This window comes from Nomascus leucogenys, chromosome 7b, assembly GCF_006542625.1.
Source record: "Nomascus leucogenys isolate Asia chromosome 7b, Asia_NLE_v1, whole genome shotgun sequence".
NCBI lineage: Eukaryota > Metazoa > Chordata > Mammalia > Primates > Hylobatidae > Nomascus > Nomascus leucogenys.
Window position 1 is genome coordinate 19,173,798 of NC_044387.1, and position 11,890 is coordinate 19,185,687.

Genomic DNA, 11,890 nt, shown 5'->3' on the forward strand with positions numbered 1-11,890 from the left:
AAATGAGAGAGAGATGTGTAAACAGATAAAGTAGCCTGTGTAAATGCAATAATAGAAATGTGTGCAGAAAAGTAGAGCAGAAGGAAAAGTTTGGAACTTTGTATTGAATTAATCAATACATGAAGCTACCTAATACCATAACATAAGAAGGGAAGTACAAGTACTTCTACATTGTCAGAGCATGATGAGAAAAGGTCAGGGAAGTTATTACAACTGAAGCTGTGCCATATCATGAGTGTAGTTGATGGGAGCCATCTACATAACTACAGACTTAAAGAAGGCCATTAACTTGATAAGCTGTTTAGCACCACTTTCCTTGTGACCACATGAAAGAAGCAACAAAAAGAATGTAGGCACTGAAGCTACTCTAGAGATATTTTCAATAGCACCCTATGTGGACAGCCTAAATTAAAGTGGTGACAGGTAGGATGATGCTAATGTACTCAGGACATATTTAAAATATAGGAGCAAATCACATTAGTGATAGATTGGTTGAATAAAAAAAGAAAAAAACAACTAAGTGGAAGAAGCATATTAAGCCCCTCCCGTTAGATGTTACTGTGGATGCAAGAGAATATATATGTGAAGGCCATTATTTCTCAAAGATAATGTTGAGAGAAAAGAATATAAATGATATCCTCATCAAAAAGACTTATTTTACAAGGAAAGTGGATGTTCTGTCTAAGAGAAGAAAGCAATTTAACACTTACTGGCAAAATCTGCTTCTTATATATTTATTCTTCTTTCCAATACATCTTTTTGTTATGTTTTAGAGTAGTGTTTTACCAGATGGTCCATTTTTGGTGACTCTTTTCTCAGATGTTTATCACTGCACCCTTTAGAGTTACTGATCGGCTCCTAACTATAGTCAATATTAGGTGCTTATGGCCATACCTGCATGATATTATTTTGAGAACCATTCCTTCCTCACTTGATAAATCTGTCAATCACATCATCCACATTGCTACAGGAGACCTTGCAGCTTTGGCTGACTCAGAGTTGTCATTGGGTTACTGGTGCTATCAGAAAACATCCACTATCTTCTCTAGGATCACAAGTCATAAGGAGGATGTGAGCTTAGAGTTGCAACAACCTTTTTGAAATAGCCCTAATCATAGGAAAGAGAAGAATAGAAGGAGCTGGAGTCCTAATAACATCCTACATGTCCCTGGATTCATCCCTGCTTAAAGCCATGTCTACCTTAGACTGTAGCTACGTAATCCCATATCTCCTTTAATAATGTTTAATCAATTTCAAGGCAACTTTTGTTTCTCATCAATAAAAGAATTTGGGCTAACTTGTCTCCTACAAAAAATTAATAAAATTATCTATTTTTTCAGTTTCAGTGGAGTCAAATTATCAGTTTTCCAGTTTCAGTTCTTACTTGTTCTTAGGCAGATGAAACTATAACTCTGTATAATTATGTGGGTCATGCTAGGCATATATATAGCTACAGGTAAATTGCCAGAAATAAATACAAATAAAATCACAACACTCCACTTTTTGCTAAGGAATGATGTCTTTGTTACATACCTTTTTTTTTTTTTTTTAATAGTTTCAGGAACATTTTTAAATGGAAGTAAAAGAAGTACCATAGAGGCACTTAGTTTTTTTTCCTGAAAGAAACTAACTTTAGTATGATAAAGAGGCCAGGTCTTTCACAGAAATCAATTGGTGTTTTTTAAGGGCCATTATAATATTTCCAAAACCAAATATATAAACAAACTCATAACACTGTGAGAAGAAACAGCAATCATCAAAAGAGATTGAACATAGTCCATTAGCAGTTTCCACCTGCCTATGGACAAATGAAAGTTAGCATAATTAAAGTGCAAGGAGCCTCAACATGAAGAGGAGCATGAGGAGGAAGGAAAGAACATTGAGTAACAAATGCACAATTTTAATCAGTTGCTCATTTAGTCATCACCTGAACATAAATTCTATGAACACCCCTAGAGGTTATTTATTCATTTAAGCTAATATTTGAAAATATTTTTAAATCATATACTTAAGAAATAAATTACACTGTTAAAGAGATGCCATATTATTTGAAGATAATCTCATAGAAATTTATTCTTTATTGGAAACAGAAATATTAAATATTCAAATTTTGCCAACTTCTGAGCCCAGCTATTTTAAACACAAACTATTGATATTTTGAAAATACATGGGCCCCAAATTTTGTGTTAGAACAAGATATGTATGTTATGACCTCTAAAGGCCAAAGGCGTAACTTAATTTTAGTTGAAAACAAACTCCAGAAGAGGCAAATAATTCAAATGACTTCTCAGGAGCATTTTTCTTCAGTAAAAAAAGCTCTTTTAAAGAGAAAATTCCTAGTGGTCTAGATAATGAGTATAGATTTAAGTGCCTATTTTTTTTTTCTGAGACAGCCACAAATATATTAGGCAACTTGCTTTCAGAAATTGTTCAACAAATATATAAATATCAGTTTCCAAATTTTAAAAATATTCTTTTTCAGACAAGACTGATTTAAAAACAAAAACAATAAATCTTGCCTATTCCTATACCATCTTTTATATTTGAATTCATTCACCTAAGTATTGCAGTTGAAATAAATTAATTTTAAATAATCACTAAAAAGAGCTTTCTATTTACTCTGTCAGTTTATATGCATTATGAGGTTATGCTCTTGAGACAACTGAAGCAGAAACGCAGGCAAACATAATCACTTATTCATCTCATCTAAGTGAAATAATTCTTAGATGAGATTAATGTGTTTGTTGCTCTCTTATTCTCAATTTCTCCCATTAGAATCTTGTAAGCAAATTTTACTGATGCCTGGATAGTCATATTACTGTTGTTTTATGATTCTCAGTCTGACTACTTATTCATAGACCTACCAATTTATTCCATAAATTACTGTGCCTTCATCGTGGGCTAGGCAATATGCCAGGCATTCAGAAGCATGGAAAGCTGAATAATTTACAGTTTCAACTTTCAGTGAGCTTACAAGCAATGAGTATAGAAAAGCTCTATGCAAAATATCTGTAACATAAGGTAATAAGGTTGCGAAGACAAGTAGATCCCTGTAACCATGTGACACCAAGTAAGATTTGAAGAAAGTGGCATTTAAACTTTACTTTGAAATGTAAATGATATTTGAACAGATAGAAACAGAAGAAGACAAATCAAATCAAAGGGATGCCATACAAAAATACATAAAAGCTAGAAAGTGCAGAACATGTTGGGTGAATAGGTAGACTAAGGAGCAGTACACGAAGGGGAAGAAGAGAGACAAAGCTAAAAGGATACACTGTGACCAGATAATAGCAGGTTTTGAATGCCATTCTATGAATAACCACCTTGCATTGTAGAAATTTAAGAGCTATTAAAAATGTTTAATTAGCCAGATGTGGTGGTGCACGCTTGTAGTCCTAGCTACTCAGGAGGCTGAGGTGGGAGGATCACTTGAGCCCAGGAGTTTGGGGCTTCAGTGAGCTATGATTGCACCACTGCACTCCAGCCCAGGCAACAGAGTGAGACCTTGTCTAAAAAAAAAAAAAAAAAAGAAAAAAAGTTTGAAAAAAGTCATGCTAAGGTCAAGCTGTGGTTTTGTTATTAAGTTATTGGATGGACTATGTGGCCTTAAACTTGGAATCAGGGAAAATAGTCTCTTAGAAAAGTCTTAGCAAGAAAAATGTTAAATTAGGATAGTGACACTGAAAATGTAAAAGAGAAGGCACATGATAAAAATGTGGTGGACATAAAATCAGTATATCCTGGAGATTGGGTGGAAATTGAGGAAGCAAAGGCAAGAGAGACAAAAATGCTTAGGTTTGGTATTGTAATCCTAGGTGGCTAGAAATGGTAATTAGTACTCATATGAATTTAAATAGAGATATATCAGGATGAAATAAGTGATACGTAAAAACTAGTGTTAAGTTTTTTATCTAAAAGATTTGATTTGAGAGAAATAAACAATCTATTGCAGAAAATCAGTACTGGCTGATTATCACAGCTATCAAAGGAGGTTAAAAGCCAAACTAAACAAACTTACAAAAAGTTTCTAGGTTCTATCCTCAGGAATTTCAATTCAATCTGTCTAGATAACATCAAATATAATTTTTAATTTTAAAAAGTTATGAAAATCAGCCATGTTTGGAATTACAGCTTTGTAAAATACTGTGCATAAAATGATTAAATAATAATAGTCCTTAGACCATTCCCTTCTTCTTCTGGGAGGAGGTAATTTAGAAAATGGGACAATTTATTTTCAGCTTAGAATCTAATCAGAAAGTAACTGCCACCTCCAAAATGGAATCTAAAATATTCTTTCCCATTTCAGCAGAACAGTTGGAGTCTTACTTACTACAGATAGTGAACATAAACAAATGGCTCTTACTGGAGAGGCAGAAAGGCAAAGTAGTATGCAGGTGTTTTCTTGATAATTATTAAAGAAAAACAACACCTTGCAGGGCATTTTGGAGGAAATCAAAGACTTCTTCCAAAATCAACTAATAATTATTTTGTCTGAAAAACTAAAAACAAAGGTGTGTGTGTGTATATATATATGTGTGTGTGTGTGTGTGTGTATATGTATATATATATGTGTGTGTGTGTATATATATATACACATATATATGTGTATATATATGTGTGTATATATATATATATATACACACACACACATATATATATACCTTTAGAAACACAGCAAGAGAAACAAAATTAAGGAAACAAAGTTGAACAAATAATTATTCACTTACAGCAAATTAAAATGAAAAGTTACCCAAAAGGCAAAACTGTAGATAAGCCAAAGGATAAGGACCAAGCAAAGTTTTATAGGGGTTAATATTGTTAATGGATTTTGAATTACCAATTAGGTATAGAAATCCAGCTATCTCCAAGAAATCACTTTGAGTAGAGTGGCTAATATTAGGTACTCAATCAAATACGTGTTGAATGTATGCAGATCAAAACCAGTGTTATAACAGTGGAAAGAATAAATGGGTCATAACAAAGCAATAATTCTGGCTGGGCGTAGTGGCTCATGCCTGTAATCCCAGCACTTTGGGAGGCCGAGGTGAGCACATCACGAGATCAGGAGATGGAGACCATGCTGGCTAACACGGTGAAACCCCGTCTGTACTAAAAATACACAAAAATTAGCCGGGTGTGGTGGCAGGCGCCTGTAGTCCCAGCTACCCGGGAGGCTGTGGCAGGAGAATGATGTGAACCTGGGAGGTGGAGCTTGCAGTGAGCCAAGATTGCGCCGCTGCACTCCAGCCTGGGCGACAGAGCGAGACTCCATCTTAAAAAAATAAAAAAAAAAAAACAAAGAAAGTGATGATTCTGAGTCCATACTACTATTTAATTAAGATTGGCATTTTTTTTTAAAAGAAGATAAATTTACTTAGGAGGGATTTTTAGTTTTAAAGATGCAGGCATACCTTGTTTTACTGTGCTTCATCTTGAACTTTGAAGATTTTTTTCTTTGTATGTTTTGTTTTGTTTTTGGTTTTTGTTTTTTTGTTGTTTTTTTTTTTTTTTTTTTTTTTGAGGCAGAGTCTTGCTCAATTGCCCAGGCTGGAGTGCAATGGCACAATCTCTACTCACTGCAACTTCCGCCTCCCAGGTTCAAGCAGTTCTCCTGTCTCAGCTTCCTGAGTAGCTGGGATTACAGGTATCCGCCATCATGCCCAGCTAATTTTTGTATTTTTGTAGAGACAGGATTTCACCACATTGGCCAGGCTTGTTTTGAACTCTTGACCTCGGGTGATCTCCCCGCCCCGGCCTCGCAAAGTGCTGGGATTACAGGCATGAGCCATCGCACCTGGCCCTGAAGATACTGCATTTTAAATAAATTGCAGGTCTGTGGCAATCCTGAGTCAAGCAAATGTGTGGGGGCCATTTTCCAATATGTGCTCACTTCATATCTCTTTGTCACAGTGGGTAATTCTTGCAAATATTTCAAATTGTTCATTATGATGTCTCTAATGGTGATCTGTAATCAGTGATCTTTGATGTTACTATTGTAATTGTTTTAGAGTGCCATGAACTACACCCGTATAAGGAGTCCTAGAATTGATAAAGGACTTTGGCAAAGTTTCAGGATGCTAAATGAAAATGCAAAAAATTAGTAGCATTTCTATACACCAATATTGATCAAAGTAAGAACCAAATCAGAGTGCAATCCCATTTATATTAGCTACAAAAATATAAAATACCTAGGAATACATTTAATCAAGTAGGTGAAGTCTCTATAAGGAAAACTACAAAATGCTTATGAAAGATATTGTACCTAACACAAACAAATGGAAAAATACCTTTCTCATGAAAGAATCAATATCATTAAAATGATTATACTGCCCAAAGAAATCTACAGATTCAACAAAATCCCAATTATGTTATCAATGTCATTTTTTACAGAATTAGAAAAGAGCAATGCTAAAATTTATGTGGAACCAAAAAGGAGCCCAAATAGCCAAAGCATTCCTAAGCATAAAGTAAAAAGCTTCAAGTATCACACTACCTGACTTCAAATTACACTAAAAGGATATAGTAGTCAAAACAGCATGGTATTGGTATACAAAATAGACATACAGATTGATGGAACAGAATAGAGAACCTAGAAAAAGCCACATACCTACAGCCAACTAATCTTTGACAAAGTCAGCAAAAATATACACTGGGGAAAGGATACCCTATTCAATAAATAGTGCTGGGAAAACTGGATAGCCTTATGCAGAAGAATGAAACAGGACCCCTATCTCTTACCTTATACAAAAATTAACAAGGTGGATTAAAGACTTACACACAAGACCTGAAACTATAAAAATCCTAGAAGGAAACCCAGGAAAATCTCTTCTGGACATTGACCTAAGCAAAGAATTTATGACCAAGTCCTCAGAAGCAAATGCAACAAAAACAAGAATAGAAAAATTGGATTTAATTAAACTAAAAAGCACAGCAAAAGCAACAATCAACAGAGTAAACAGACAACCTACAGAATGGGAAAAAATATTTGCAAATTATGCATCTGAGAAAGGGCTGATCTCTAGAATCTACAAATAGTTAAATCAACTCAACAAGAAAACACCTGGTATATTTTATAAAATGATATTTTTACCACACAGAGTTTAGATATTTCCATAATTAAAATCCTTCAGTCTTGTGGTAATGTTGAGCATAAAATAATACTTTCTTAATTTGTCTCTTAATTTTCTAATTCCTGCTTAACTTTCTGGTTTCATACCACATGATTTGCAGTTCCCAGAACTGTTCTTAGTCCTTCACTTTTTTGATAATTTGCTCTTTTCTATCCACATCTTTGCCATCCACTTACCAACACTTTTACCTAACCCCAGTTTAGTTGTCACTTTGAAGAACACTAGTAAGGTCCTACATCCACACTAGGTAAGGTTTTCTATCCTATGTGCTCCTTGATATGATGTGAGCACCTATATACAGCTCATATTGATCTATATACGTATCTGTGCATCTTTTCTGTTTTAAACATTGTGGGGACTTGTGCCTTTTATCCTTCAAGTCTTGTTAAAATGCCTGGTGCTCATTCAATATTGAAAAAAAAAATAGAAGAGAAAAGAAAGAAACTGGTGATGGGAAAGGGGAGGAAGGAAAAACAAAGCAGTGGTTATTAGGAACTTTGATGATAATGTCTAATTATCCAAAATAGATGACTGTGGATAGTATGTAGATAATTGTGACCCTTAATTTGCTTTCGTTTTAGTAGTGGATGACAGCTGCTGCTAAAAGAAACTACATGGACTCAGCGATTTTAAGATTAGCTTCCCTTCTCACTCCCTTTTCACAATCAGGCTCCAACACTTCCTACCTAGGGCAAGTTATTTAACCCTTTGTGCATCATCTTTCTCATATGTAAAATTCTCACCTTGATAGGGTGTAACATACAAGATTGTTATGAACTTTTAATCAGTTAGTATTTATAAGTTGCTTAGAAGGGAGCTTGGCACAGGGGAAATCTTATATGGGTTCAATAAATAAATATAGAAATTGACATTGGAGTCTTACTATATAATTTATAGGGTGTTTCTTTAGGAATATTTGTGTGTGTGTGTGTGTGTGTTGAAGAGCCTATAATTACAACATTTTTTACCATTGAGAAATACATTTTCAATATAAAAGTTTTAGATTTTATAGTAGGTAAAATTAACACATAAGATATTTAACATTAAACAATTTAAATCAATGTTTTGACAATTTTTAATATTAATTTTTTGAACAGAGAAATACCTGATTCCAGAATTAATGACTTTGATAAGCATCTCCTTTGCACATAGAATTATGAAGAGAATACTATTTCTGTTCTCTTGTTATCCGTTCAAATTTTGCCTTGTAATTGCAGATATTTTTGCAACTGTCTCTATTACCAACATAATTGGCTAAAAATTATAAGCTAAAATATTTTATATTCATATCCTCATTTCAATTGAACTTAAGTGCAAGAGTTTCAAGAAGTTTTTATAAGCCTGAACTCCCATTTCTGTAAAGAATATGTTTCACAATGTATGCTTTTCAGCTTTGTTTGATGACATTTCTAGTTATAATGGTTCTATAAAAGCTTAGAAATGCCCATTTAATGGAGTCGTTATACTATGCATTTTAGTAGGTCTGGTACTGGCACAATTACTGGGGAAACTAGAAAGAAGCCTTGTACAATTTTCCCATAGGCCTCAGGAAGTTGTTGCTCTTGATGTTGGAAGCATGTATTTAAATCAAAATAGCAAAAGTCGAACAAACGATTCTAAGCGTGTTTTTGAACTGTCTACCAGTGCAGCTACATAAATCACTTTGGGCCCACAGGCAGAGTATACAAAAGGATTTAACTTCAGATATAAAGGAAAACCGTCTGAAGACAAGGAAGAATTTTAATTAAACTGAAAATGTGAATCAAAGCATTAACACTGTTCTGCTATGGATGCTGATTGCCATAAGACACATCATGCCTCAGATGATAGTAAAATTCAGAAAGTATAGTAGAATTTTATGGCATAAGAAATTTTTTCTGGCCATATGTGAGGTCGAATTTCTTTGTCTTTTTTGATAACTGCATTGGTGGGAACATTTATAATTGGAAATAAAAACTTTCTGAAAAGTGCTTTTATCTTTTCTTTGTGAAGTTCCACGATTTAACGGATGTGGATAAAAATTATAATAAAAATGACAGCTAAAATGAATATGAAGAGAAAGAGAATCATTTCTATTGATTATTTAGGTGGTTTGTCCTACTCACATGCTTTTAGTTTTTGGATCAATTTATAGTAAAAATATCAGTATAGATTTTAAATGATTACTGCATATTATATATTTTGAGTGTAAATATGTATTGATTTATCAATATGATATATTTAATATATTAATATAACTAATTATATTAGTATTGTATAGTTTGTTATATTAAAGTGTCTAATTTAATTTTTAAAATTATCTTATAAGTAGTTTTTTCCTTAGAGATTTCAATATTGTAAATTATGAATACTTACTGATTTATTTAAATAAGTGTCAAAATATGGATTTTTAGTGGAGCTAAAGATGGAGAAACAATGTGAGGAAGAATGTGCACTCTAATAAAAAAGAAGACATGGTAGAATAAAGAGACAAGAAGTAACAAGAGCACAAAAAGAATGAATAAAGAAGTTTAGGAAAAAGTAGCAGATAAGTAAAAGTAACTGAGAAGGCAGATTAAAATATAGAGGGAAATATTAGAAATGTTTTTGTAATTGATTAGGTCTTGAGAATAGTCAACATCTATTATTTCCAAAATTCAATTAGTATCTAAAAATGTTTACAGTTGATGTGCCCATTAATTGATATTTTAAGTCCAACCCCGCATCCAGGCCCCAGTCCTTTCCCTCTTACAGCATGAAAATGGTGGAGACGTTTTGTCACTAGATATTGGAGAAATTCATTAGTCATGTTTCTTGTTTCAGTAAAATTCGTAGTATCATAGTACCTAATCTCACTTGAGTATTCTGTGCTAAACAGTGCTTTTTATTCATATGTAAATAAATCTTAGTACATAAATACATTCCCAAACATTTCTTTATTTTTTATTTTTTTAATTTTTTTTATTGTTATTATACTTTAGGTTTTAGGGTACATGTGCACAATGTGCAGGTTTGTTACATATGTATCCAGGTGCCATGTTGATTTCCTGCACCCATTAACTTGTCATTTAGCATTAGGTATATCTCCTAATGCTGTCCCTCACCCCTCCCCCAACCCCACAACAGTCCCCGGAATGTGATGTTCCCCTTCCTGTGTCCATGAGTTCTCATTGTTCAATTCCCACCTATGAGTGAGAACATGCGGCGTTTGGTTTTTTGTCCTTGCGATAGTTTACTGAGAATGATGTTTTCCAGTTTCGTCCTTGTCCCTACAAAGGACATGAACTCATCATTTTTTATGGCTGCATAGTATTCCATGGTGTATATGTGCCACATTTTCTTAATCCAGTCTATCATTGTTGGACATTTGGGTTGGTTCCAAGTCTTTGCTATTGTGAATAGTGCCGCAATAAACATATGTGTGCATTGTCTTTATAGCAGCATGATTTATAGTCCTTTGGGTATATACCCAGTAATGGGATGGCTGGGTCAATGGTATTTCTAGTTCTAGATCCCTGAGGAATCACAACACTGACTTCCACAATGGTTGAACTAGTTTACAGTCCCACCAACAGTGTAAAAGTGTTCCTATTTCTCCACATCCTCTCCAGCACCTGTTGTTTCCTGACTTTTTAATGATGGCCATTCTAACTGGTGTGAGATGGTATCTCATTGTGGTTTTGATTTGCATTTCTCTGATGGCCAGTGATGATGAGCATTTTTTCATGTGTTTTTGGCTGCATAAATGTCTTCTTTTGAGAAGTGTCTGTTCATGTCCTTCCCCACTTTTTGATGGGGTTGTTTGTTTTTTTTTGTAAATTTGTTTGAGTTCATTGTAGATTCTGGATATTAGCCCTTTGTCAGATGAGTAGGTTGAAAATTTTCTCCCATTTTGTAGGTTGCCTGTTCACTCTGATGGTGTTTCTTTTGCTGTGCAGAAGCTCTTTAGTTTATTAGATCCTATTTGTCAATTTTGGCTTTTGTTGCCATTGCTTTTGGTGTTTTGGACATGAAGTCCTTGCCCATGCCTATGTCCTGAATGGTATTGCCTAGGTTTTCTTGTAGGTTTTTATGGTTTTAGGTCTGACATTTAAGTCTTTAATCCTCTTGAATTAATTTTTGTATAAGGTGTCAGGAAGGGATCCAGTTTCAGCTTTCTAAATATGGCTAGCCAGTTTTCCTAGCACCATTTATTAAATAGGGAATCCTTTCCCCATTCTGTTTTTGTCAGTTTGTCAAAGATCAGATAGTTGTAGATATGCGGCATCATTTCTGAGGCTCTGTTCTGTTCCATTGATCTATGTCTCTGTTGTGGTACCAGTACCATGCTGTTTTGGTTACTGTAGCCTTGTAGTATAGTTTGAAGTCAGGTAGCGTGATGCCTCCAGCTTTGTTCTTTTGGCTTAGGATTGACTTGGCGATGCGGGCTCTTTTTTGGTTCCATATGAACTTTAAAGTAGTTTTTTCCAATTCTGTGAAGAAAGTCATTGGTAGCTTGATGGGGATGGCATTGAATCTATAAATTACCTTGGGCAGTATGGCCATTTTCACGATACTGATTCTTCCAACCCATGAGCATGGAATGTTCTTCCATTTGTTTGTATCCTCTTTATTTCATTGAGCAGTGGTTTGTAGTTCTCCTTGAAGAGGTCCTTCACATCCCTTGTAAGTTGGATTCCTAGGTATTTTATTCTCTTTGAAGCAATTGTGAATGGGAGTTCACTCATGATTTGGCTCTCTGTTTGTCTGTGATTGGTGTACAAGAATGCTTGTGATTT